This window comes from Phocoena phocoena, chromosome X, assembly GCF_963924675.1.
Source record: "Phocoena phocoena chromosome X, mPhoPho1.1, whole genome shotgun sequence".
NCBI classification, from domain to species: Eukaryota; Metazoa; Chordata; class Mammalia; order Artiodactyla; family Phocoenidae; genus Phocoena; species Phocoena phocoena.
The window spans coordinates 64,428,796-64,454,485 of record NC_089240.1 but is presented as its reverse complement, the minus strand read 5'-3'; the positions used below and the strand labels follow the sequence as shown (position 1 = coordinate 64,454,485).

At 43.4% G+C, this 25,690-nt stretch overlaps 1 pseudogene; it reads right to left on the bottom strand.

The window, feature by feature from the left end:
- Positions 1–23,997: 23,997 nt before the first annotated feature.
- On the bottom strand, positions 23,998–25,269 carry LOC136142680 (testican-3 pseudogene; annotated as a pseudogene).
- Between the last annotated feature and the right edge of the window lie 421 nt (positions 25,270–25,690).

The following is a 25,690-nucleotide window of genomic DNA, read 5'->3' as shown; positions in this document are numbered from 1 at the left end:
TTTCGTCCTCCTCTAACCTCCCTTTTCCCCTGTCTCTACAGAGAACTCTGTCCCCAAAATAATGTAGCTAAATTGCATGCAGAGTATGGACAATCCTAAAGCTCAGTGCTCTGAACATAGAGGACGAATCCTGTCATGGCCTGCATTGGGAGAAAAGGCTGGTGCTGATCTTAGAAAGAAGTGAAGATCATAGTCACCTGCAACCTGCAACCTGCTATCCAACACAACGGGGCAAAGTCTTGCCGCTACCCTGGCCTAGACCAGCTGGTGTCCTCGATATTCCCACTCAACACAGTAGGTAGGTGCCCTCTAACAGGACATCAGAGACTCTTTTCAGTATCTATCTTACACTACAGCAACCAGTCCCACCCTCTCCTTTCCCCTCCCTCCCCCCAGCTAGGGCCATTCACTTTGCTTTGTCTACTTACAGTCCTTTTGCCTCAGATTTTCCCCAGGTTGAGACCCTCCGGATATTAGTTTGGACAGTCAAACTGGATCTTACTGTGGCCATTCTTTCTGAAGGCCTATTTTTCCAGCTTCCCTTCACTGTGCACCTCACACCTACAAAAGGAGAACCATAGCTAGTGACGATCTATAGCCTTTTAACTCCCCTTTTTCCTCCAGACCCAGGATAACTGAGGGGATCCCATTGCTGTCTACCACAGAATATGCATGCATTCATTCTTTCACTCAATTTGTGATGCTGTTGTCAACATGGTTTCACCTGCATACTGAACTTTAGGATCCCTTAAAATATCAAAGTTGTGGTCACTACGTAGGACCTACTGTGTAGTATGGACCCACTCCAAACTCTTATTTGGATTTAAAATTCCACTGGCATTCCATTGGTAGTACTGCGGGTCTGTGACAAACTCATCCATTTATAGCAAAACAAAGCCCCACAGTGACCTAACCTAGAAAGATCAGATCCCAGGACCCATAGAGAAAGGAGACCAGAAGGGAAGGCAGGCCACAAAGAGGAAGGGAATCAGGCTTCCCCACCCTCTGTACTCTTTGGCCTTCAGTGGAAAGAAGCCTTTCAGCTAGGTGCTCAAGGCCCTAACCTAGCAGCTGTTGTCCACACTCTAGTGCCAGCACTTCCTGGTCCTGATCCATTTAGCCCTTCTATCAGAATTTTCTATTCTGATTCTACTTTTGAGAGTCTAGGAGCTACTGCAGGAAATGAAGCAGCAAACATATCTATCTTTTGTGTTAATCCAAGCCTCTGTATTAATAAGGCGTGAAACAATGTAAAACCAGGAAGAAGCTTTTATCCTTATCAATGTCATCAAAGCCATATAGGACCACTCCTAATGTCCTCACCTGTAATTTCCTTGAAGAAGCCGAATCTGACCACCCAGTGAAAATGGGTACACAGCCACCGCATTTCTCTCCGTCATATCACCCCGTTTTATCTTCTTACTATCACTTATCACTATCTGAAATTAACTCGGTAATTTATTTATGTTCTGTCGCCACTCACTAGAAGGAATGGTCCCTGAGAACAGGGCCCTTGTGTTCTTCAGTGTCTTGGGTCCCCAGGGTCTAAAACTGTGTCTGGTACATAACCGGTGCTCAATGAGCATTTGCTTTATCGAAGAACGGATGTACGGATGGCTGGGTGAATGATGCCCTTAAAAGGGGCTCCGCGGCTAGCTGGCTTTCTCTTTCCCTTACTCAAGCACCCAGGCCCCGACCCACAAAGTAAAGGAACAGCAGAAACTTCCCACTAAATATCAACAGCTTGAGGGCCCAGACGACACAGCTGGCTTGGGAAGTCCGTACTACACTAATGCGCATGTCACCACGGGACTGAACGCGTCCATCTTCGCACTACTCCTCTAGATGACTCTTAGAGTGGGTCCGAGGGCTAACGTCATCCCTCCCCTCGCTTTCAATCGTCCCAGTAATGTCCGCCACCAGGGGGAACATAAGAAACTATCCACGAAATAAACTCAGGCCATGGGTACGAAAGAGCGGACCGCATTCCGTACGACCCTAAGACAAACGGCCACACTTCCCATCAGCCATTGGCGCTGCCGCCCGGAAGGCAACGCTAGAACTTCCTGCTGCTGTTGCTATGGCTTCGGGGGCGGGCCTTCAGGAGACCGCTCTCTTGCCTCTCAATTGCAAATCCATTTCCGTGGTGCCCCCAGTTAGCGGCTTTGTGGGCGCCCAGGTCTAGCTACCGTCGCTTTCCCCTTCCCGTTTATCTCTCTCAGGTCCCTTAGTGGACTATTCCGGCTCTAAGAGCAGAGACTGGGCAGCGGAGAGAACGTCCTCCGAAAACCTTCTTCGTTGCTCAGTGAAACTGTGGCCGTTTGATGGCAGCATGACTCCATTAAACGCGCGCAACTCCGCTCTTCCCCCGCCCTTCGTGTTTGGAAAAAAAAAAAGGGCTCCTCAGAGTCAAAGTAAAAATTCTTTCTCCACAGAGGCAGGGCTGCTTTAGGGCGGCCTTGTTGCTCTCCCTTCTTTCCTTAAATCTCTGTGCCAATCTGATGGACAGAAGAGTGACAGTAAAATATTTTAAATGTAAGTTGCTGTGATTACCAGCCCGCTTGTAAACTGTCTCGCATATGCCTCTTTTTTTTTTTTTTTCTTCTAAGTAAGCCATTAAGTCTCCTGTAGGGCTTATTTTAACTTTCTTTTGTTGTCCATTAAATGAATCTCAAGTGTATAAGTGTTGAAAACTCAGAGAATATCAGTAAGAAGGTAAACATCACCGCCACTCCACTACCCAGAAACGACCACTAGTAATTTTGTGTATTGCCTTTTATAACTGGTAGCATTTTTTTAATGTACTACTTTCCCATTCATTAAAGGCTGTTCACAAACAACGTTTGAAAGAGTTTCATCTTATTCCGCATTATCAAGATCATATTGTATCGACCACTTTGTACCCTGATCTTTTAAAAGTCTCCAAAAATATATGCTTTAAGCTTTCTCCTCTTTTCTCATTATTTCCTTAGTGAAGAGTTCCTGAAAGTGTAACACAACTGTTTTTCTTCTTCAGCGTTTGACAGGATTTACCATACCATTGACCAGATTGAGTATTACTTGAGTTTATTCTTGGAATCGTTCTAACCAAGGTTCCTACCTGATTCTTGATACATATTCATGTAAGAGATTCAAGTGGTGAATGGGTGTTTTATGTTGAAGAACCTGCATAGGTATGGTAAGCAAATATTTTGTGAATTTTAAAATATAGGAAAATAAACATGGGTAGTTATTGGAAGGAAACATTTCTTCTCAACCACTTTGAGTTTAAATGGTCTTAGTTACTATGATTTAACTGACCTTAGATTAACAAGGGAAAATGTTTACTATGCCTGGGGAAGTGCACTTACAGAAAGTACCTTAGTAAAGGTTAATATACAGGCTTAATAAAGTGGTAGTATTTAGTGCTTCAAAGAGACAAAGTTTCTCTCATAGGCCTAACTCCACTCAGGCTCCCCTAAACATTTTGTCAATTAGGCCTTTCTTTTGGATTTTCATGTTAATCTCTGCATTGCCCAATTTTCGCAAGAATGCCGTTAATCATTTTAACCAGAATCCCCAGTCCTTGATATATGATCACCCTCAATATCTCATTGGGTTCCTCATCTACCCCCCTTTCCCCCAGGTGATGTCTGATTATGCTGGCCTATCTTTAGCAAGAATCCTGTTAAGTTGGTTTAGCTGGAATTCCTATTACCCTTGATGTTTTACTCTTATTTTCTATCCAGTGAGCCCCACCCTGCTCCTGTTATAAATTCCCATTTAACCATGCTGTATTCAGAGTTGTGACCAATCTCTCTATCCCATTGCAAACTTCCAGTTGACCTACACCTATAGCCACAGTCAAGTGTTCCTTACTGTGTATTTATTTGCAAGTGTCATTGAATAATATTTTGTGTATCAAAAGGATGGAAGACTCTTATGAGGATTGTTTACACATATTTTAGGAATATTATGGCTCCCCAGGTCAATGTCTGTCTGACTAGAGTCCTCCCCAGAGTGCAGGCTGGGAAGAGGTGTTACAGTTAAGTCCCCAATGTCTGTTCTTGTCAGTTAAGGGAAGTTCATATAAGATTTCTTTCTGCATCTTCTGTAGCTCAGATGTTTTCACTATGAAGTAATCACTATGCCAGTTTAGTGGGTTGCTGATCTCTTCATAGTGTTAACGTGAAATATTTTGACACAAGTTAAATTGGTAAGAAAGATTTTATTCAAGACTTTTGCATTAGGAGTCAACTCTATTGCATTAGAAAAGAGAGACTGAGCTCAACTCTGAATATGACAAAGACAGCTGGGGATTTATGGCAAACAAGTAGAGTGAGGGGGTCAGTTGGTGGAAAATTACTGAGAGGAGGCATTGAGGGTGGAAAGTTCTTGCTAAACTGGCCTAACAGGATTCTTACTAAGCATGGCTAAGGACTTACACACCAAGGGTGGGTTTGAGGAACAAGATCAGATACCAAGAGTAGGGAATTTCTCACTAAAATTTTAGACTTAGCAGGATTCTTGCTGAAGGAGGCCAGGCTGGACGCCTAGTGGAGAGGCTCAGAGGAGCCTGATAAAAGTTTGATGAAGGAGGAAGGCTTTGTCATAATGACCCATGATCACATAGTATCCTGCCATATTCTGTCCACAGATACAGACCACTATATTGACCTTTTGTACCACTGTTTGGCATTTAGAATTTTCGTATATATCTCCATTTTTTAAAAAACACTAAAAGGAATACACTGTTGTATAATTCTTTGTCTTTCTGTCTCATTATTACACAATCTCTTTTCCAGAAATCTTAATCATTTGCTAAGATCACAGACTAATAGTGCTTTGAATGAGAAAGCAAGCCCCTTAGGACAGTGTTTCTCTAACTTGAATGTGTATCAAGTATCAGTCAGGGTGAAGACGGTAGAGAGATACAAACTTCCAGTTAAAAAATAAATAAGACATGGGAGTGTAATGTAAGCATGGTGACTATAGTTAATGCTATTGTATTGCATATTTGAAAGATGCTAAGAAGCTAGATTTTAAAAGTTCTCATCATAAGAAAAAATTTATTTTGTGTCTATGTAAGGTGAGGGAGGATAAGTAGACTTACTGCGGATAGCATTTCCCAATATCTACAAATAACTAATCATTATGTTGTACACCTGACACTAATCTGTTTTTTATTGAGTAATAGCTGATGTACAATATTATATGTTACAGGTGTACAATGTAGTGTTTCAGAATTTTTAAGGTTATAACTTCATTTATAATTATTTTAAAATATTTGTTATATTCCTTCTGTTGTACATCTTTGTAGCTTATTTTATACATAATAGTTTGTACCTCTTAATCCCCTGCCCATGTATTACTCCTCTCCACTACCCTCTCCCCACTGTTAACCTCCAAATTGTTCTCTATATCTGTGAGTCTACTTCTTTTTTGTTACATTCACTAGTTTGTTGTATTATTTTATATTCCACATAAGAGTGATGTCATAGAGTATTTATCTTTCTCTGTCTTATTTCACTTAGCATAAAAACCTCCAAGGCCATCCATGTTGTTGCAAATGGAAAAATTTCCTTCCTTTTATGGCTGAACACTATTCGGTTGGATATATATGCCACATCTTGTTTATCCATTCATCTATTGATGGGTACTTAGATGGCTGCACCCATATCTTGGCAATTGTAAATAATGCTGCTATGAACATTAGGGTGCATGTATCTTTGTTATTAGTCAATCATACCACAATTTTCAAAAATCATCATCATCATCAAGTAGGAACCTTGGTTAGAACGATTCCAAGAATAAACTCAAGTAATACTCAATCTGGTCAATGGTATGGTAAATCCTGTCAAACGCTGAAGAAGAAAAACAGTTGTGTTACACTTTCAGGAACTCTTCACTAAGGAAATAATGAGAAAAGAGGAGAAAGCTTAAAGCATATATTTTTGGAGACTTTTAAAAGATCAGGGTACAAAGTGGTCGATACAATATGATCTTGATAATGCGGAATAAGATGAAACTCTTTCAAACGTTGTTTGTGAACAGCCTTTAATGAATGGGAAAGTAGTACATTAAAAAAATGCTACCAGTTATAAAAGGCAATACACAAAATTACTAGTGGTCGTTTCTGGGTAGTGGAGTGGCGGTGATGTTTACCTTCTTACTGATATTCTCTGAGTTTTCAACACTTATACACTTGAGATTCATTTAATGGACAACAAAAGAAAGTTAAAATAAGCCCTACAGGAGACTTAATGGCTTACTTAGAAGAAAAAAAAAAAAAAAGAGGCATATGCGAGACAGTTTACAAGCGGGCTGGTAATCACAGCAACTTACATTTAAAATATTTTACTGTCACTCTTCTGTCCATCAGATTGGCACAGAGATTTAAGGAAAGAAGGGAGAGCAACAAGGCCGCCCTAAAGCAGCCCTGCCTCTGTGGAGAAAGAATTTTTACTTTGACTCTGAGGAGCCCTTTTTTTTTTTCCAAACACGAAGGGCGGGGGAAGAGCGGAGTTGCGCGCGTTTAATGGAGTCATGCTGCCATCAAACGGCCACAGTTTCACTGAGCAACGAAGAAGGTTTTCGGAGGACGTTCTCTCCGCTGCCCAGTCTCTGCTCTTAGAGCCGGAATAGTCCACTAAGGGACCTGAGAGAGATAAACGGGAAGGGGAAAGCGACGGTAGCTAGACCTGGGCGCCCACAAAGCCGCTAACTGGGGGCACCACGGAAATGGATTTGCAATTGAGAGGCAAGAGAGCGGTCTCCTGAAGGCCCGCCCCCGAAGCCATAGCAACAGCAGCAGGAAGTTCTAGCGTTGCCTTCCGGGCGGCAGCGCCAATGGCTGATGGGAAGTGTGGCCGTTTGTCTTAGGGTCGTACGGAATGCGGTCCGCTCTTTCGTACCCATGGCCTGAGTTTATTTCGTGGATAGTTTCTTATGTTCCCCCTGGTGGCGGACATTACTGGGACGATTGAAAGCGAGGGGAGGGATGACGTTAGCCCTCGGACCCACTCTAAGAGTCATCTAGAGGAGTAGTGCGAAGATGGACGCGTTCAGTCCCGTGGTGACATGCGCATTAGTGTAGTACGGACTTCCCAAGCCAGCTGTGTCGTCTGGGCCCTCAAGCTGTTGATATTTAGTGGGAAGTTTCTGCTGTTCCTTTACTTTGTGGGTCGGGGCCTGGGTGCTTGAGTAAGGGAAAGAGAAAGCCAGCTAGCCGCGGAGCCCCTTTTAAGGGCATCATTCACCCAGCCATCCGTACATCCGTTCTTCGATAAAGCAAATGCTCATTGAGCACCGGTTATGTACCAGACACAGTTTTAGACCCTGGGGACCCAAGACACTGAAGAACACAAGGGCCCTGTTCTCAGGGACCATTCCTTCTAGTGAGTGGCGACAGAACATAAATAAATTACCGAGTTAATTTCAGATAGTGATAAGTGATAGTAAGAAGATAAAACGGGGTGATATGACGGAGAGAAATGCGGTGGCTGTGTACCCATTTTCACTGGGTGGTCAGATTCGGCTTCTTCAAGGAAATTACAGGTGAGGACATTAGGAGTGGTCCTATATGGCTTTGATGACATTGATAAGGATAAAAGCTTCTTCCTGGTTTTACATTGTTTCACGCCTTATTAATACAGAGGCTTGGATTAACACAAAAGATAGATATGTTTGCTGCTTCATTTCCTGCAGTAGCTCCTAGACTCTCAAAAGTAGAATCAGAATAGAAAATTCTGATAGAAGGGCTAAATGGATCAGGACCAGGAAGTGCTGGCACTAGAGTGTGGACAACAGCTGCTAGGTTAGGGCCTTGAGCACCTAGCTGAAAGGCTTCTTTCCACTGAAGGCCAAAGAGTACAGAGGGTGGGGAAGCCTGATTCCCTTCCTCTTTGTGGCCTGCCTTCCCTTCTGGTCTCCTTTCTCTATGGGTCCTGGGATCTGATCTTTCTAGGTTAGGTCACTGTGGGGCTTTGTTTTGCTATAAATGGATGAGTTTGTCACAGACCCGCAGTACTACCAATGGAATGCCAGTGGAATTTTAAATCCAAATAAGAGTTTGGAGTGGGTCCATACTACACAGTAGGTCCTACGTAGTGACCACAACTTTGATATTTTAAGGGATCCTAAAGTTCAGTATGCAGGTGAAACCATGTTGACAACAGCATCACAAATTGAGTGAAAGAATGAATGCATGCATATTCTGTGGTAGACAGCAATGGGATCCCCTCAGTTATCCTGGGTCTGGAGGAAAAAGGGGAGTTAAAAGGCTATAGATCGTCACTAGCTATGGTTCTCCTTTTGTAGGTGTGAGGTGCACAGTGAAGGGAAGCTGGAAAAATAGGCCTTCAGAAAGAATGGCCACAGTAAGATCCAGTTTGACTGTCCAAACTAATATCCGGAGGGTCTCAACCTGGGGAAAATCTGAGGCAAAAGGACTGTAAGTAGACAAAGCAAAGTGAATGGCCCTAGCTGGGGGGAGGGAGGGGAAAGGAGAGGGTGGGACTGGTTGCTGTAGTGTAAGATAGATACTGAAAAGAGTCTCTGATGTCCTGTTAGAGGGCACCTACCTACTGTGTTGAGTGGGAATATCGAGGACACCAGCTGGTCTAGGCCAGGGTAGCGGCAAGACTTTGCCCCGTTGTGTTGGATAGCAGGTTGCAGGTTGCAGGTGACTATGATCTTCACTTCTTTCTAAGATCAGCACCAGCCTTTTCTCCCAATGCAGGCCATGACAGGATTCGTCCTCTATGTTCAGAGCACTGAGCTTTAGGATTGTCCATACTCTGCATGCAATTTAGCTACATTATTTTGGGGACAGAGTTCTCTGTAGAGACAGGGGAAAAGGGAGGTTAGAGGAGGACGAAATGTCTGCCGTGGTATGTTTTCAATAATAATAACAACAACAACAGTTGGCTACATCTGTTCAGGGTTTACCACGTGGTGGGCCCCGTGCCAAGGGCCTTCTCCGTGTTCCCTCATTTAGTCTTCACAGTAACACAGAACACTGGTACCCTATTTCCACTTTACATAGGAGGAAACTAGGGCTTAGTTTAAGAGACTTACCTGAGGTTAAACAAATATGGCCATGGTTTGCATCCAGCTTTGTCTCTAGTCCAGTTTTTTCTGAAAGTGTTGTCCCCAGAACAATAGCATCAGCATTGCCTGGGGACTTGTTCGAAATGCAAGTCCTCAGGCCCTACCCTTCACCTACTGAATCAGAAACTCTGGGGTCAGGGCCCAGTCACCTGTGGTTTAAAACACTTTCCAGGTGACTCTGATGTACGCTCAAGTTGGAGGACCACTGCGCTAGTCGGTGCCCCAGCTCTTAACCAATCACTAGAGCTGAACTTTACAAACTTCAGTGCGCTCACAAATCACATGCAGAGTTTGATTCATGGGCTGGTCCGTGGACCATACTTTGAGTACCAAGGCTCCATGCTATACTGCACTTTCATGTGCCTTAGGTGAGCAGAGCTATTGGTTAGATGAAGTTTTAGCTCCTTTAAAGTCCCGATTTCTGAGAGCTGACAGGCTATAGAATTCTAAATTGCCCTGACTCTGCTTATCTTTTTCAAATGCTTGCCTGAACATAATGGTGATGAAGAGAGAAATCAAGTGTCAGGCTCCATCCCCTCCTCCTGAATACCTTTCCAGAAATGCTGAGTCTTGACAGATTTAACTTGGAAGCTCTCTTTCTTGAGTGAAAGGAGAGCCAAGGGACAATTTCACAGTATTCTTTGCCTGAATGAGATGTAGTAAATGACCAAGGGCAGCAGCATATGATCACCTTTAATAACTTAAAACAATTTTCTGAAATATTGGACGAGATTGCTTTGTTCTGAATGACTTACCTGGGTGATCGTATTACCCAACTACGAATTAATGTCAATGTGTTTCTCCAAATGTGGTGTGTGGGTGGGTGGGGGGGTGGCCTAAAAATTTGTATTTGTAAAATACCATATGTGCTGAATGGCTAAACTACTATTAAAGAGCACACATTGCTGGTTTCTTTGACATATAGGACTCTTTGCCAGGAAGCTATCTGTTCACTATATAAGATGTTTGGAGTGTGTTCCTTATATTTATGGCAAATGAGGATAAGGAGAAAACAGATTGTATCTGACCGTTGACTGGGGTAGGGGTAGGGGGCTTTGTTGAATGGAGAGGGTGCCCAGGCACCTCCATGGCCCTTTTAATCTTGCTGAACTTCATGGAGAAGGCAACGAGTTAACATGTACACCTAGAGGAGGTATTATGTCTGCAGCACATCCTTATTTGGGGCCTGACGGTCCAGGAGTGTGATATGCTGCTCTTTAAATCCCCAGCCCTCCTGGCCAAAGTGTTTCTAAAATTTTCATTTTGTAGGTTTCAGCACTGTAAGGCCTCTGTGGAATATGTGGGGCAACCAGTACCCCAAAAGATAACTCCTGATGCACCCCCACCAGGATGCATCCCACTAATTATCGGGTATTCAGATTGTCCTTGTTGAGCTTCAGCGGCTGCATGGAGCTTCTTCGGGGAGTGCTGATGGGAATGGTGATTAGGAAGCATGGTGCTGTATGGAGCTCAGGGAAGAGGGAAACTACAGGAAACTCAGGTTGGCCACCGCTGTAGCTCACAGCAGTGCAGACAAACTGAAGCATCTGTGTAATTCTCTGTATGACGCCAGGAGCTCTCAGGGGAGGCTCAGAACTGTTGTAGAATGTCCAGCCTTCCTGGCAAATGGAACTCAGGTAAAAGGGAGGCAGAGTATCTCCATCTGGGGGTAAAATGAAGGAAGACATTGCCTGGTGTACATTGGTGTACATTGGTGTACATTGAGGTGTACATTGAGGTGTACATTGAGGCAGAGGGTAGACTGAACAGTAGTAATGTGATCCTAGATATAACCTCCTACCCACTGGGGAGCTGGTAGGTAAGCTGCCCCTCCACCAGTGGACTCAGGTACCTGGATCATAGAGAAAGAACAATGTCAGATCTCAGAACACCCAGTGTCTCTATTTAAACTAAGACATCTTTCCACCAGATTTTTAGTCCAAATCCTCAAACTACTCATTTCTCTCATGCCCCGCTCCCTGCCCACCCTTCTATTTCACAACCTATTTTCTCTCTTCAAACCTCCAACACTGCCTCTTCCATTCTCAACTCTTAGCTGATGACCTATTCTCAATTTTTCACGGAGAACATTGCATAGGAGTCAACCCAAATTAACAAGTCCAAAATTGAACTCCCTCATCTTCCCCTGTAAACTTTCTCCACCTTCAGTATTTCCCATCCCAAGGTAATGGTAACTCTGCCCTCCCACTTTTTTGTGCCATAGACTCTGCTCTTTCATGCACCCTTCATTTTCAACCTGTCAGGCAGTCTCATCTTTTGTAAAAAGATGAGCTCTTTTTACAAAATATATCCAGAATCTGACCACTTCTCACAACCTCCACTGCCACCATCCTGTTCCAGGCCACCATCAGTTTTTCCCCTAGGTTATTGGAATTGTTTCCTGACTTCTTTCCCTGCTTCACCCTCTACCCTCCCCACCAAACCTCCCCACTGATAATCAATCCAGCAGCCAGAATAATGCTATTAAAACATATGATCAGATCATATAATGCCTCTGCTCAAAACCAACAGCTTTCATTTCATTCAGGGTAAATTAAGAGCCCTTACAGTTGCTTACAGTGTGGCCACGAGTTACCTGTCTTACCTTATCTCCTAGTACTCTCCTCACTCTCCTCCTCTCTCATTCCCCTTTGGTTACAGTGACATCCTCACTGCTCCTAAAGTAAGGGCTTTGGCACCATCTGTTTTTGCAGCCTGGAACATTCTTTCCCCACATTCTTTCCTGCATGGCTACCTCCCTCATCTCTTTTGTGTCTTTGATTAAATGTCACCTTTCAATGTGGCTTACCCCTAAACATCTTACTTCAAACACACACACACACAATTTCTATTTACCCTCTTATTTTATTCTTTCTCGAATGCATTTTGTTCTTTCAACACATTATGTGATTTATTTCCTTATTACGATTGTTTGCTTGTCTCTGCCCACTAGAAGGCAAGCTCTTCAAACCCTCTGTTTTGGTTGTTGTTGTTTTTAGTATGTGTGTCCAATTGTTCGCTAATTTATCCCAGTAGTGACTGGCTAGTAGTAGGTGCTCAATGAATGTTTGTTGAATGAATAAATATACATTACCAACATCCTCCATCTTTACTTGAATTTTTTTGGATCCAGTGAAGAACGAGAGGGAGATGTTAATGTCCCCCACAAAATTGTGTGTTTCCTCAATTTCCCCCATATGGTTGTACCATCATTGACAAAATCCCAAGACAAAGAAAAATATCTCTAACACACATAACAGGCAAAGGGTAAAAACCCTAAGGAACAAAAGCAGGCAATAAATAGCACACCAAACAGCAAAACAAACAAAACACCGGAAGACACCCATAAATAAATGAACATTGTTCAAAAACAATTTGGTGGTGGGGGTGGGGGTGGTGAAGTTTAAGGAAACAAACTACTTTTGCCTAACTGTGCTCACTCTGAGGGTGTTGTAAAAAATAGCTCCATGAATGTACCTGTTGTGTCTGGTGTTAGGACAATGTTGAAGACGAAGTTCACTCGATATACAGTAACCTCCCTAGGATGACTCATGGGAGAAACTCATCTCAGGGAAAAGCATTGTTGCTCCTCCCGCACAGATAGTTCAGGTTTGAGCTCAGGGTTACTGTGGCTCCTGCTGACGATCACCTTTCCCTCTTTCCATCTGGGCAGCTAGAAAACTTAGATCCACATCTGTGGCCAAGTGGCAGTAAATGTACAGAGCCTTATGGCATGCAGTTTGCGTTCAAATCAGTCATCTGATTAGACCTCCCTCCTCATTTTAATTTGGCCTTGATTTCCTCATCCAATGTATTTTTTTTTAACTTTGATTTTCTTTTGTGTTGATGTATTTTATAAGCTGTGTAATTCCTCAGCTCAAAGCCCTCCAACGGCTTCTGATCTCACCCAGAGTAAAAGCCCAGTCTTAGCCTGTAAAGGACTATCTATCGGATTTAATTCCTGGTTAACTCTCTGCCTTCCTCTCCCACAGTCTCCTCGCTCTCGCTGCACTTCACTCTCTCTGCCCCTAGTCGAACAGGAATCAGATTATACTTTTAATACAGGCTTCTGCTTCTGGTGGTGATCGAGCCACATGTTACATGACCATGGCCACAGATTTTTTTTTTTCCTTAACCCAGCTTTTGATGGCAAGAGATGATGTCTCTCTAAGTCAGCTTACCCCTTGTACATGCCAACATTTGAATAAAGCATATCTGTCAGTCATATCCACAAATACTCTGTATATTGTTACACTTTCTACCAACAGCATGGCAGGTGTATCTGTCTGGTCAATGCTAAATTCTTGTTCTACAGCCCACCCACTGAGAAGAAATACAATCACCAGCCACCACTGAGACTATTAGACTTGTGATGACAACTACTTCTATCCTAGCACATCCATATTGCCCGCCAGAAAAAGAAGCTGTGAGCCAACTTACTGGGGCCTTTCTAGATAACAACAATCATCACCCTTGTATCCATGCATCTATGATTTTCTCTGTCCAGGTGAATCCATGGCACTTCCAAGGTTCCCTCCTCCAGCCTATTCAGTATGACTGTCCCCTCCCTACTTGGATTAGCTCCCCCAGCCTGCACTGCTAACCCAGGATGGGGAAGTGGAGTATGAAATACAGGAGAGGCTATACCTTCAGTGGCACTGTGGCATCTCCGAGCCTTCTCCACCTAAGAGGATGCTGCCTAGAGGACCAATCCCCAGAACCACCTGGAAAATGCCCTGGTCAGGTCGAAACATTCTAACAAGTGAATCCTTGGAAATCCGGGCCCCTGGTATCTGTGGCATGGGATTTCATCAATTTGGAGGTGCACAGGGAAGCCAATGGGGGCACAAATAGTTTGAGGGTCGTGAATTATTACCTGACGGTTCAGGGTCAAGGCCCAAAAGGTTTCTCTCTCTAACTTCTTTTTTACCTCAGGGAATGGCCTCAGGCAATGCTTCCTGAGCCAGTTCACTCAGTCTTCTCTGACCTGCACTGCCAGCCCTTCATTCCAGATCTTGTTTTTGCATTTAACCCACCATATGGACTTGACATCCTCACCGAAGAAAACATTGAAAGTAGGGGAAGGTTACCAGAATGAATAAAAAATCACCCATAATTCCACGACCAATGTATAATCACACTTAGTACTTAATTTGCTTCCCAGTATTCTCTTTTCTAGGGAGGTAAGATAATGTAGCAGGTATCCTACTACCATGAGATTAAATTGTGTCCCTTGCTGCATTCCAGGCATTGCTGAGCGTGTGTGGTGACTGGTAGAAATGGCCTCCTTGCCCCCCTCCCACACACCCCACCCTTCATGGAAAAAGATGCTTAGCCTCAAAGTGAGTCAGGCAATAAAAAATTTGGGTCACATTGAGATACCGTTTCTTTCCGTTCAGAGGACTATTTGATTTAGGGACTGTAAAGGATACTAGGCAATGACATCCTAAGGAAGAAAGAGCCAGGAAGCCCAGCTTGGCCCACTAAGAGCAAGTGGTGATTCTGAAGAGAGGACTCTATCCCTTACTCAGGTTTGCCTCCTGGCCCAGCCCCCGCAGGACCAAATAGGAATCCAATGAGGGGCTGAGAGTAAACACTGAAAGAGCTGTTTCCATAGGAGTGATGAAGCAGTGCAAGTCGCTCATCACATCCCAAATGGTTCCCTCTCATGGCAGTGATTAGGGCAGCTGGTGGGCCTGTGGTCAGAACAAAGGGTGCCCCGTGTCACCAAGCACCACAGGAGCCACTCTCAGAGAAATCTACTGGTGATACTTGTGTCCAGAACCCTGAAATCTCCTGTAGATGTGGCTGAGTCAGAACAGGGTCAGCACCAGGTCAGCAGGACAGGATCATCACCAGTCTCATCCCTGCCTCTTCTCTGGCTGCTCCAGAACTCCTAGTGAGTTCTGCATCAACATACTCAGCAGCCCCAACCAGGGTGTGACGAAAGAGTAAATAAAGACAAAGGAAGGAAACAATGGAAAGAGAGAACAGTGACTATACAGAGAGACCATCCATGGGCTCAGTTCATTTTTCTTCTTGACACCCATGGCTGCTGCCTCTAAAGCCCAAAGTCTTGGCTATAACACCCTGGTATTGTGCTTGCTTAATGGAGCTTTCAGAGCTTCCCTGGAGGAAAAGTTGTGACACACTGCAGCAAGACAGGCATGACTTGGGGTCTATACCCAGCCACAGCCCTAGCTCACCACAGCACCAGGAAGTTGCAGCTGGACCCACAAGTATCAGGGCTAACTTATGCCTACTTCTCCCCTTCACTCATCCCAGGCCTCCTTCTCCCTCAGCAGATGTGGAACAAAGGAACCGCTGCAGAAAATAATCTCAGAGCCTCAGTCTGAGCTATGTCTGCAAAGTCCATGGCTATCTGAATAATCTAGAATTTACTGAGCGTTCACTAGCTTCCAGGTCCTGTGCTAAGAGCTCGTATGTTCACTGATTACATAATTCCTAATGATAGAAACAACTAAGTGAGACAAGTGTGACTATAGCCTCCACTTTTGAAGTAAGGAAACCAAGGCTCAGTGAGCTTCAGAAACCTGCCTAAGGTCACCCAGATAGTAAAACTCAGGTGCCTCTGAAATAAAAGATGACATAGTTTAACCATAAACCATCACGGCCCCGAGGCTGAGCAGAAGAGTAGGGTTGATAATTTCCAAGGAGGAGGTGATTTAAAATCTGGCCCGATTTCAGATCACTTGAACTGCCCCTGGTGTGTCTGGGGAGGCATTCTCTCTTGAACATGTACTCACAGGCAGGCACGCATGCACCACCCCCACCCCCACCCCCACACAGCCCAACTGGTATGGGACAGATTAAGTCCCATATGATCCAGACTCAGCAGTTAACAGAATGATTATTTCCCTACCCTTACCCGTGAACAATATTAAATCAAAATTCCCAGGATTTTCCTGGGAACTCAATGCATCAGAAGCTTCCAACCTTCGTCCAAGGTGTGTTCACTTCAGGAGTTGTGCAGATCCCACCATGCCCCAAGGACAGCTTAGAACCGTTCTCTGTCTTCCCGTAATACCCTGGATATATTGTCATCGATCCATTCATCCAACAAGTAATCATGGAACTCCTCTAATAGACGTCAGCCACAGAGATTCCTTGGAACCCCTGTCATTCCAGTTACTACTGTCTTTTGTTAAAAATGATTAGTTTTAACGTAACAATATCTCCCACTAGGATGAGTGCCTTGTGAGAAGGTTACCGTGCATTATTCATTATCATATACCTAGGGCTTATCATATACCTATGGGCACACCTCTGAGCAGGCTACCAAAGATATTGGAGACTGAATGAAAAATTTCATGAGGTATATACTGCATCTAAGAAATGAGAAACACAAAGAGGAGATAAAATATACATTTAGTGGAATGTAAATCCCACTAAGGGTAAAGAGATGGTGCTGCGTTGAAGGTGGGATACCAAAAAGGGAAGCTCTTGTAACACCTCAAAACATCCTTTGCAAAGTAAGCTAGGGTCTCTGCACTCAGGTAAGGATACATCTTAGGCAGGATGGCAAAATAACATCCAGCCCTGTAATGGGAGCGCTCTCTTCTCAGTCTCAGGTCTGCTTTAGGGGGCCCAGTCTGCCTATCATACTGTATGCAACACAATAATGGCACACCAGGGACAGCACACCAGGGACAGCAGAAGTGAAAAGTGAAAGAGCATGAATATGAAAGCCCTTTCTTTTAGGAATAGATACCTTCTTCTCTGACTCACTGGACTGCATTGCTTGTTTCTCAAAATACTAGAATTTCTGAGTCCCCAAAGGCTACACAGGAGAAGGGTTGCTACTTCCATACCTCTACATGCTTCTTAACTATGCATAAGGTTGAAGGGCCAAACTTGCCTGCCAGTTCCCCTAGAGATAACAGATTTTATCTGTGAATTCTGTTGATAGGGTCCATCCCATATTTTGCAGATTCCATTCTTTATAAGACATTGCTGCTTTCAATTTTTCACTTTTTTTTTTTTTTTTTCCTGGACAAGGAACCTAAATCGTCTCATGGTCCCTGGCACGGTATTCAGAAATCATGCGAGGCTTCTGACTTTCAGTTGTGCTGCAGGGGGCAGCAGGGAGCAGCCCATCATTTCTTTATACAGCTGCTTAATAATGATATAAAACAATACAAAAAACATAGGTTCCATAAATTGAACAGGTCTCCTAAGTTAGGTTAGGTTCCACACTACATCATTAATCTCAGAATAACTACAACTTAGGTAGTTTTCTTCCCATTTAATACTAAAAAAAGAAAGAAAGGAAAGAATAAGACCCTGGGCAAAAACACTAAATAGAGGTATTAAAATTCAAGGTCTAAGTTTATCAGTAGCTGGTGTTATGGATACTGAATGGTGTTTCTTGAGTTTTCCTTCCTGAAAAGCAAATCTGTCTATCGGGTACGAAAGAGCAGTAGCTGGAGTCCGTGGCCAGCCTGGCAGCTGGCCAGGACTTATGTCAGCACCCCTGGGAACACTAAAGCTACTTTTGATGGTAAAGGGGTAGGAAGGAGGTGGGATTGTGGACATGACACAAAGCTTAGAGGGCCTTATGGAGACTAGGGAATGGCTGTACCTTTCCATAAGGGAGAGGTATTGGTGGTGTCGGTGTCATGATATGAACCCCTGCTGGCCAATGCACCCCAAGACAGAGCAAGATTCAGGGATCTGTGAGCCCCCCGCCCCCATCATGTCAAAAGGGACACAGTGCCTTGTGTCACCTCCTGTAACAACTGTGTCAGGTTGGCCAGGATGGTATCCTAGGGGCCCATTGTACTTTCTCTTGGCCACAAAACAGTCCTAGAATATGATCACCACTCTCATAGGCAACAACTTCAGCAAGATGGCACCAGCCATCTCTTTTACCTGTCCCCTGTTACGTTTGGTAAATCAGGTTTTCTGCTTTCACAGAATACTCTCTCACATGATTTCTGACCACAGTCCCATTTCTTTTCCTCCAAGAGTTTGGTCACAAGTTTCAAGGCCAACCGAGTTTGGTTTCCTGTCTGTAGTCCAATAGACAAAGAACCCATAAGAACCATGCCCCTGAAGATGATCTGACTATGTTGCTAGTCAATTCATGTTTAATATCTCGCTGAACTCATTGTCCTAGGACACCCTACTTCCTATCGATTGTGGCTTCTAGACTGTCTGCATGAGCTGGACTCTGTTTTTTTTTTTGAGATGTACCTTGTCTGATATTACATTTATTATACATGTTGCAGATATGCTTGACCGTAATGTGTATTATATAATTATTGGTTTCAGGGTTCAGGATTTATCCATTAAATCAAGTTTGTTCACACGTTGCTCAAAACTTCTAAATTCTTATTAAGCTGTTGGCTGTTTGAGCTGTCAGTTGCTGAGAGACATGTTAAAATGTACCACTCTTTTAACGGATGTGTCTATTTCTGCTTGTAATTCTTTCAATTTTTGCTTTATGTATTTTGAAGCTATGTCACTCCAAGGTTTCTGGGACAAGCTCGAATCTGGGAAGGCATCCTAAGGTCACTGTTGCACTCCCTCCTAACCATAGAACACACCCTGTGGGTATGATCACTTGAGAGGTCATCTCTAATATCCTGTTTTCACATGAAACAGCCTCATAAGATGACAGGGGTCAACTCCTGTAGGTATCATGAACCACACCTGTCACAGCAAACACTTTTATTATCCAGATTTTATATATTCATAGTAGACGAACTTACATGGTTTCTGACCATAGCCCTATTTTCGCTCCCAGGTTTTAATGGCCAGTTTCAAGGTCCTTCAAGTTTGCTTTCCCCGTATAGTCTGACAGCCACCAAGACCATGTGATCCATATTTTTAGGGAGTGTCTACATGGCTTCACCACCTGCAAATAGCAGCACTCACCCAACTGCCTTGCCACTGACAAACTTATATTCAATAACGTGAGATGCCTTCCTCTACCCCATGACACCCTAGCTCCAGCAATTATAGCTTTCATCTTCTCCACACCCCTGTTATCCCTGGCATTACAGACACCTCAGCACCTTAGTCAGGATTGGTGATGCCTTTGGCTCCACACATGGTATGTCTACATCACCTGCCTTAGAAGGAAGCTGAAGGTCAACTCAGTGGTGCCCTTCCAGAAAAGAGAGGGAATCATCCCAGTGGACTTCCATCTCCAGTTTTCTTACCCCACACCAAAAGGTCTGTCTTTCTTCGATATAGTTCTTGAAGTCCACCACCTCTCCCCTTTTATGTACCACCTTTTGTTCCTGGCACATTCCTCTTTCTCTTATTTTAACATCCAGCTACTTTGAGTCCATCTGAAACAATAGGTATGGGCACAAAGGCCAGTGCTTTTTCTTATACCTCTGCCTGGGCTGGTTCCTTTGCCTGGCAGTGGGAAAGGCTCTGGGTGACAGTTTTATCTCCTGCTCTTTGGGGGTACAGAAGCAGTTGGCTTTTCCAGTCTTGTGAGGACCCAATTCTTGGTCTCTGCAAGTATCTAAGGCTGTGAGTACTTGACTGGTGAGAAGTTCCCTTATTTAAAAAAAAAAAAAAGTCCTAACAAACAAACCATGCACATACTATACATCTTAATAGATTTCTTTTTAATTTAGAGGCAATGATTCTGCCCAAAATATTAGATAAAGAAAATTACCTAAGTGCTTCCTCAGGTAAAAGGTTACTTGTGTTTTTTGGTATTCTATCCATATGCACTTGTTATGCATTGATTTGGCCATCATTTGGGGCTACCCCTCCGTTTTCCTGTTGTCTATTGACCTCCTGGTCAGGCCTCCACATTCACTAACGTTTAGCATCCATCTGGATGACCCATCTTACATTCAGACCGCTGGGTTACATACAGAGTGCTATCCCTGAAGAATCATGTCCTCTAGTTTGACCTGGTCCCTGAAAACTTCCATTCATCTCCTTGTCAGACTGCTTCTCCCTCTCCTCCGAGCTGCTATGCAGGACTTCTCAAGTCATTCTTCTCAAGACAAGACTTCAACACATTCCCTCTTGCTCTCAGCTGCCCTCTCGTGCTTCATAGAGAAAACAGAAAGCATCTGGTGGGAACACCTCAATTTCCTGCTTATGCTGCCTCTCTTCATTCCATTTCTCTGGAGATACACCTAGCTCACCCTGCAGGACCGTCTTTTGTATAAGGCCAAGTCCCCAGTACACTTAAGCCTCTCTAAACCTAACATCATAATTTTAAAAGTCCCTGAGGTTCCTCAAAAAGTTAAGGATATAATTACCACATAATCCAGCAATCCCACTTCTGGGTATAACTCCAAAAGTATTGAAAGCATGGTCTTGAAGTGATATTTGCACAGCCATATCCATAGCGACATTATTCACAAGAGCCATAAGGTGGAGGCAACCCACGTGTTCGTTGACGGATGAATGGATAAATCAAATGTGTTGTATACATACAATGGAATATTATTCAGCCTTAAAAAGGAGGGAAATACTGTCACATGGCAACACCATGGATGAGCCTTGAGGACATTATACTAAGTGAAATAAGCCAGTCACAAAAAGACAAATAGTATATGATTCCACTTATATGAGGTACCCAAAGTAGTCAAAGCCATAAAAACAGAAAGTAGTACGGTGGTGGCCAGGGGCTAGGGGATGGGGAAAATGGGGAGTTGTTGTTTAATGGGTGTAGAGTCTCAGTTTTGCAAGACGAAAAAGTGCTGGAGATCCGTTGCCCAGCAACGTGGATATACTTAACACTATTGAACTGTACACTTAAAAATGGTTAAGATGGTACATTTTCATGTTCTGTGTTTTTTAACCAGAATTTTAGGAAGTCCCTGGACCTCGTGTCTCTTTCTAGCTGCAACTCTTTGGAAGAATGCTGTATGGTCATTGTCATCTCTTCTTTAACTCCCACTCCCTTCTCAACCCACTGCCCTCTGACTTCTGCCTTCACCACTCCACTGAAACTGCTCTTGCTAAGGTTTTCAAGGACCTCTCCAAGTTTCTGGGCTGAGGGTACTCAACCCAGGGTATTGGACATGGTTCACCACTTCTTTCTGGAAGTTCTCTTATCGTTGGCTTCTGTGAGACTCTCCCTTGGTCCTTTGCTGATGTCTCAGTGATAACTCCTTTTTTTTTTTTAAGTCTTCTTTTCTTTCTTGCTATCCTCTCTTCTTCCTAAATAGCTCTGTCCTTGGCCTGCTGCTCTTTGTGTCTTTATAGTTCTTCATGGTTTCACTGGGACAGCTCAATTAAACCTGGAGTATCCACTATCAGATTTATATCTCTGATTGGATCTCCCTCTGACTAGTCATCTCCATCTGAATGTCCCATAGGCTCTTCAAACTCAACTCCTGAATTAAACTCATCATCCCTCCTCCTGTGTTCTCTAGCTCAATGGCATTTATCCCCCAAACCTATTCTGAAACCTGGGAGTCATATTGGAATCCTAATTCTTCTTTATCCTCCATATCCAATTAGTCAAAAAGCCCTATTGATTCTATTTCCCTTATTAATTCTTAACGTCCATCTCAACTGTCAGTGCCTCAGCTGAGGTTTTTAATTACCCAGTGCCTCCAAGTTAGTCTCTCTGCCTCCAATTTTGCCTTCCTCAAATTTTTCTTCCAGAGGGTGCTTCAGTGACCTTCTTAAAACTTGAGTTTGATCATGAGGCTGGTCTACTTAAAGGCCTTCAGTAGCTTCCCATTGCTTTTAGGGTAAAGTCCCAACTCTCTAATATTCAGCATACAAAGCCCGTCTGCTCCCCCAAAATTATGATTGATGACAGGCCCATGATCCAAGGTGACTAATTCTTGGGGAAGTTAGACGCCAGTGGAAGAAGACGAAATCTTCACGGTAAACATATCACCTTAACAGAATAATTCTTCCTTGACCATTATGCTAGCTGTTAGTGCATGCCTCTCCCCAACTCTCAAACTGTTACAGATGGTAATATCCCGAAACAGCTTAGGCAGTGGTCCGAAAAGTGACATCGTTTTGCATTGTCCTTCATTTTTTGCGTTACCTAGTTTCTATGGAACTTAAATCATATCTGCAAGTGGGGAAGGAAGGAGAGTCAGTGCCATGAGCAGGAGAACAAGTAAGAAAGTTTGAAGCAGGGTAAATGAATATGGTGGTGTAGAACAATTTTTATATATTCTTCCAGTCTTATCCATGCTTGACTGTTCCTCCAAATTTTGAATTATACCACCAATTACCTCAGACAGAGTCTCAGAAGTCACAGAATGGTACGATTTGCAGGTTTGGACAATGAAATAAGGAAACAGGAATCTACTTGTACAAAATTACGAAGTAAATGGATAGTAACATCACAGACATCTTCTGACTCTCAAAATATTTTTAATGTCCCCGTGCCATCAGGTTTTTTTGTTTGTTTGTTTGTTTTTGGTTTCAAGATTCTTTATTTTGTAAACTATACATAAACAGTAAAAGAGAAAATGCATTTTATCTTAAATATTACATAAAGTTAACATTAAAGATTTTTTTCTTAGTGTATATAAATCAAATGGAAAGAATCCAACAACTTTATTTCAGTGGATTGTATACTGGGAAACCAGCTGAACCACTGTTTAAGTGGTGACACCAGTGTGTAACACCCAACACGTTTTTCCACTTTTATTATGGGCTCAAAACCATAGGTCTGATGATATCCTTAAAAGGGATGGTGTACCAGAAGGGCTACATGATTAATTAACATGCTAACTTTAATACAACAATTAAAGTAATTTTTGTTGCAGTTAAATCTTAAATGGTACTCCACACAATAATCATAAACATGGTAACTATGTAACAGTAGAAAAAAGGAAGAAAGTATTCTATTTTCTTCATTCCAGCAGCAGTACCGGGACTGGTATTAATTTGTGATTAGGTGTGCCTATCTATGGCCTAATGTCCTATGTGGGGATGCATGCTGAAACCTTTCTATTTCTATTTTGCAAGGCACAATACAGTTTGTTCTCTAAGTTTCGACACTAGTAACAAAAATGGCATAATTCTTAGATTAAATGCAAATATTTATCTAACATAGGAAATAAAACAAGAATGAAGATTTTTAAGTTTGATATTGAGGCAAATGACAAACTTCTTGTAAAAATACGGTTTAAAAGAATCTTTCCCTTTGTCTTTCTACTTTAAGTTCTGCACCCTAAGTTGCTGGTCAGAAAGATAAAGAAACCTAGAAAGATAAAGAAATCATGCTGGTTAAGATTATAAAACAAATCAACATGAGACTGCTGTCCAAATTAAAATAAAAATTAGAAAAGACAACTATGTTTTTAACTTTCAAAATCCATGGTTTTCCCCTACTGCCCATTTTGTAAGATATCTGGTCACATCCAGAATAACTTCATAACTAAAAACATCACTAAAACTTCATAACTAAAAACATACAAACATGGTGGAGGTCTCTTAGATAGTGACTTTGTTTTTCTCACTTTGTGCTATTTCCTCACTCACCTCTAAATCACTCCAGCTCTGGGAAGAGTCTACTTGGAAACTGCAATTAAGGTCATGCATATTTTAATAAAATCCTTAGAATCCAGGTCACTAGTATGTTATTGTAGATTTAACTTAGAATTTTTCCCAGAAAAATATCATATATGACCTCAAGCACTGGCTGTTTTGTTTGTGGCAGAGTCACATAGATCAGTAGCTCTTCATAACTTTCTCTTGTCTGGCTAGACTCCATATGTGTTCTCTTTTTCACATAAAAACTCAAAGTAAATGATACTTCTCTAAACATAAAGTTCTATGACTTTAGTTGCAATATTTGAAATAATTATACAAAATATTAAGTGAGTTTTAGAATCATTTTGTTTTGGGGCAAGAAGGTACTCCTCAGTAGGGGATCACTTGGTAAATAAAAGAAACGTAGAATTTGTTGCTCTCAGCTTTCATCCATCAGATGTATCCATCCTGGTCACCACCATCATCATCATCCCCTTCATCCTCATCATCATCTTCAATTTCATCTTCATCGTTCATAATGTCATCTTCATCGTCATCAGCAGCCCATTCACGGAAATCTCCACTTGCAAAATCTCCAGAGATCTCAAAATCAATAGCACAGTCTGCAGCACCGCGCTTCCTGGAGCCCATGACTTCCCTTCCATATCAGTCCACAAACCCGCACTGCCCAGTGCTGCCGTGGCACTGCGTTGGCTTGTAGTAACCATCTGCGTCACACTGGGGGATTTACTGTCCGGGGAGCTTCTTCACCCCGAGTCGCTTCTGAATACTGCTGAGCTCCGTCTGGCAAGGTGGGTCTTGTTGCCTCTGGAAGCAGTAGCACCACTCGTTGTTGGAGATGGAACTGTCCTTGTACGTGTCACAGGAGCTGAAGAAGGCCTCCGCGCACCGCTCGTTCTTGTCCAGGTAAATGCTCCCAAGCTCCGACTGGTCCAGGAGCAGGTGGTAGTTTGTATCAAGTGTTAAACATCAAGCCGAGTGAATCCTTGCAAATTGGCAAAATACTGGTATCAAATCTGCTTCTCTCCGGCCGCAGTGATGCTTTCGTCTTCTTGTTCTGGCTCCCACTCTCATGCAGGGCCTTGAACCAGTCCAGCAGTCTGCTGGCCATCTGCCTGAGCTCCAGGTCACTGCAGGCTCTCTTCATATTCCTGCTTGAGCCCATGGTCGTATCTGAAGGACACAGGCAACGTCCTTCGCACTTGACTGAGATCTGTTTTCCTAAGATGCATGCCTGGTATTCTAGTTTGCACTGAGAAGAGTAGGTATGTCCATCTGAACCACAGACAGGGCTGGTAGAGACCCCCGAGCACTGCTGGCAGGTGGATGTCAGGGGACCCCTCCACTGCTTATGCCCAACTCCTGCATCTTTCATACTGTGTGTGAGCCTCCGCTGACCAACGCAGACTGCGGTCTGAGAACCTTGAATAATGCACACTTCGTGGCGACATTTCAGCCTTAAGCATGGGTCTTTAGTTGGGTCTAGAGCCCCATCGAAGGCCTTCCCTGGACTCCAAGTGCGGAAATAATCATCGTCTCAGAATCGGTTCACTGTCCGGCCTCCCGGTCGTACTGTGACACCGTGCTGAGCCATTGTTTGTTGTCCAGAAAATTGTCGCCGGCAGGCCGGCCTGCGGCCGCTGCCAGAGCCTGCGCACACCAGGCAGCTGCGCACGCGCACAGCACGACCGGCGCCCGGAGCATCCACGGCCGCCCCTCGGCTCTGCGCGCCCTTCCGTCCTTCCCTCCCCCATCCATGCTCCCCTTCCCCAGCCATCAGTTTTTAACTGATTTGCTCTAGTAATTCAACCTCTTCACACTCTGTTCCTCATCTACTATAATGGAATAATAACAGTATTTACCCTGCCAAGCTGTTGAAATGAGCTAATTTCTAGAAAACGGTTAGCTAATTCCCTGACCCACTGTAAATGAATGTTAGCCATTATTATTATACTGGATCATCTTCTCCATCTTCCAGGAGGTAATGGCCCACTCACTGCCAGTTGCACAACTGTTATCTCCTTTTATCCAGCCTGTCATCTTGCATACATGTTTTGAGCTTCCAAGTTCTAATTTCTGTTTGGATGTAGAAAGCAAGATATTATAGGTGAGATGGAATAGAATA